The sequence below is a fragment of the Rhinichthys klamathensis genome, unplaced genomic scaffold (genome assembly GCF_029890125.1).
Source record: "Rhinichthys klamathensis goyatoka isolate OS25496 unplaced genomic scaffold, OSU_Roscu_1.1 h1tg000578l_1, whole genome shotgun sequence".
NCBI classification, from domain to species: Eukaryota; Metazoa; Chordata; class Actinopteri; order Cypriniformes; family Leuciscidae; genus Rhinichthys; species Rhinichthys klamathensis.
The window spans coordinates 1,254,216-1,257,500 of record NW_026607042.1 but is presented as its reverse complement, the minus strand read 5'-3'; the positions used below and the strand labels follow the sequence as shown (position 1 = coordinate 1,257,500).

The following is a 3,285-nucleotide window of genomic DNA, read 5'->3' as shown; positions in this document are numbered from 1 at the left end:
AGAAAGAAAGAAAGAAAGAAAGAAAGAATAAAGATTAGAAAGAAAGAAAGAAAGAATAAAGATTAGTTAGAAAGAAAGAAAGGAAGAAGAAAGATTAGTTAGAAAGAAAGAAAGGAAGAAGAAAGATTAGTTAGAAAGAAAGAAAGAAAGAAAGAAAGAAAGAAAGAAAGAAAGAAAGAAAGAAAGAAAGAAGATTAGTTAGAAAGAAAGAAAGAAAGAAAGAAAGAAAGAAAGAAAGAAGAAAGATTAGTTAGAAAGAAAGAAAGAAAGAAAGAAGAAAGATTAGCTAGAAAGAAAGAAAGACAGAAAGAAAGAAAGAAGAAAGATTAGCTAGAAAGAAAGAAAGAAAGAAAGAAAGACAGACAGAAAGAAAGAAAGAAAGAAGAAAGATTAGTTAGAAAGGAAGAAAGATTAGTTAGAAAGAAAGAAAGAAGAAAGATTAGTTAGAAAGAAAGAAAGAAAGAAAGAAAGAAAGAAAGAAAGAAAGAAAGAAAGAAAGAAAGAAAGAAAGAAAGAATAGTTAGACAGAAAGAAAGAAAGAAAGAAAGAAAGAAAGAAAGAAAGATTAGTTAGAAAGAAAGAAAGAAAGAAAGAAGAAAGATTAGTTAGAAAGAAAGAAAGATTTGTTAGAAAGAAAGAAAGAAAGAAGAAAGATTAGTTAGAAGGAAAGAAAGAAAGAAGAAAGATTAGTTAGAAAGAAAGAAAGATTAGTTAGAAAGTAAGATAGATAGATTAGTTAGAAAGAAAGATAGTTAGATTAGTTAGAATGAAAGAAAGAGTTTAGTTAGAAAGAAAGAAAGAAAGAAAGAAAGAAAGAAAGAAAGAAAGAAAGAAAGAAAGAGAAAGAAAGAAAGAAAGGAGGATAGATTTGTTAGTTAGAAAGAAAGATAGATTAGTCAGAAAGAAAGATAGATTAGTTAGAAAGAAAAAAGATAGTTTAGTTAGAAAGAAAGAAAGAAAGAAAGAAAGATAAGTTAGTAAGAAAGAAAAAAAGATAGATTAGTTAGAAAGAAAGAAAGGGATTAGTTAGAAAGAAAGAAAGAAGGATAGATTAGTTAGTTAGAAAGAAAGATAAATTAGTCAGAAAGAAAGATAGATAGATTAGTTAGAAAGAAAGAAAGAAAGAAAGAAAGAAAGAAAGAAAGAAAGAAAGAAAGAAAGATTAGTTAGAAAGAAAGAAAGAAAGAAAGAAAGAAAGAAAGAAAGAAAGAAAGAAAGAAAGAAAGAAAGAAAGAATGAAGATTAGAAAGAAAGAAAGAAAGAAAGAAAGAAAGAAAGAAAGAAAGAAGAAAGATTAGTTAAAAAGAAAGAAAGAAAGAAAGAAGAAAGATTAGTTAGAAAGAAAGAAAGAAAGAAAGAAAGAAAGAAAGAAAGAAAGAAAGAAAGAAAGAAAGAAAGAAAGAAAGAAAGAAAGAAGAAAGATTAGTTAGAAAGAAATAAGGAAAGAAAGAAAGAAAGAAAGAAGAAAGATTAGTTAGAAAGAAAGAAAGAAGAAAGATTAGTTAGAAAGAAAGAAAGAAGAAAGATTAGTTAGAAAGAAAGAAAGAAAGAAAGAAAGAAAGAAAGAAAGAAAGAAAGATTAGTTAGAAAGAAAGAAAGAAAGAAAGAAAGAAAGAAAGAAAGAAAGAAAGAAAGAAAGAAAGAAGAAAGATTAGTTAGAAAGAAAGAAAGAAAGAAAGAAAGAAAGAAAGAAAGAAAGAAAGAAAGAAAGAAAGAAAGAAAGAAAGAAGATTAGTTAGAAAGAAAGAAAGAAAGAATAAAGATTAGAAAGAAAGAAAGAAAGAAAGAATAAAGATTAGTTAGAAAGAAAGAAAGGAAGAAGAAAGATTAGTTAGAAAGAAAGAAAGGAAGAAGAAAGATTAGTTAGAATGAAAGAAAGAAAGAAAGAAAGAAAGAAAGAAAGAAAGAAAGAAAGAAAGAAAGAAAGAAAGAAGAAAGATTAGTTAGAAAGAAAGAAAGAAAGAAAGAAAGAAAGAAAGAAAGAAAGAAAGAAAGAAAGAAAGAAAGAAGAAAGATTAGCTAGAAAGAAAGAAAGACAGAAAGAAAGAAAGAAGAAAGATTAGCTAGAAAGAAAGAAAGAAAGAAAGAAAGAAAGAAAGAAAGACAGACAGAAAGAAAGAAAGAAGAAAGATTAGTTAGAAAGGAAGAAAGATTAGTTAGAAAGAAAGAAAGAAGAAAGATTAGTTAGAAAGAAAGAAAGAAAGAAAGAAAGAAAGAAAGAAAGAAAGAAAGAAAGAAAGAAAGAAAGAAGAAAGAATAGTTAGACAGAAAGAAAGAAAGAAAGAAAGAAAGAAAGAAAGAAAGAAAGAAAGAAAGAAAGAAAGAAAGAAAGAAAGAAAGAAAGAAAGATTAGTTAGAAAGAAAGAAAGAAAGAAGAAAGATTAGTTAGAAAGAAAGAAAGATTTGTTAGAAAGAAAGAAAGAAAGAAAGAAGAAAGATTAGTTAGAAGGAAAGAAAGAAAGAAAGAAGAAAGATTAGTTAGAAAGAAAGAAAGATTAGTTAGAAAGTAAGATAGATAGATTAGTTAGAAGGAAAGAAAGAAAGAAGAAAGATTAGTTAGAAAGAAAGAAAGATTAGTTAGAAAGTAAGATAGATAGATCAGTTAGAAAGAAAGATAGTTAGATTAGTTAGAATGAAAGAAAGAGTTTAGTTAGAAAGAAAGAAAGAAAGAAAGAAGAAAGAAAGAAAGAAAGAAAGAAAGAAAGAAAGAAAGAAAGAAAGAAAGAAAGAAAGAAAGAAAGAAAGAAAGAAAGAAAGAAAGGAGGATAGATTTGTTAGTTAGAAAGAAAGATAGATTAGTCAGAAAGAAAGATAGATTAGTTAGAAAGAAAGAAAGAAAGAAAGAAAGAAAGAAAGAAAGAAAGAAAGAAAGAAAGAAAGAAATATAGATTAGTTAGAAAGAAAGAAAGATTAGTCAGAAAAAGAAAGATAGATTAGTTAGAAAGAAAAAAGATAGATTGTTAGAAAGAAAAAAGATAGATAGATTAGTTAGAAAGAAAGAAAGATAGATTAGTTAGAAAGAAAGATGGATAGATTAGTTAGAAAGAAAGATAGTTAGATTAGTTAGAAAGAAAGAAAGATAGATTAGTTAGAATGAAAGAAATAGTTTAGTTAGAAAGAAAGAAAGATAGATTAGTCAGAAAGAAAGAAATATGGATAGATTAGTCAGAAAGAAAAAAGATTGATTAGTTAGAAAGAAAGATAGATAAATTAGTTAGAAAGAAAGATAGTTAGATTAGTTAGAAAGAAAGAAAGATAGATTAGTTAGAATGAAAGAAAGAGTTT

General features: G+C 25.4%; 1 long non-coding RNA gene across 2 annotated transcripts in view; it reads left to right on the top strand.

Annotated features, from left to right (window-relative positions):
- The window catches only part of LOC130075373 (uncharacterized), a 37,089-nt gene extending 34,005 nt beyond the window's left edge, over positions 1–3,084 (top strand). For both annotated transcript variants that reach the window (XR_008805472.1, XR_008805471.1), the window contains one exon: positions 2,980–3,084. This is a non-coding gene — a long non-coding RNA (uncharacterized LOC130075373). The remainder of the gene's footprint in view (positions 1–2,979) is intronic.
- Positions 3,085–3,285: the final 201 nt, after the last annotated feature.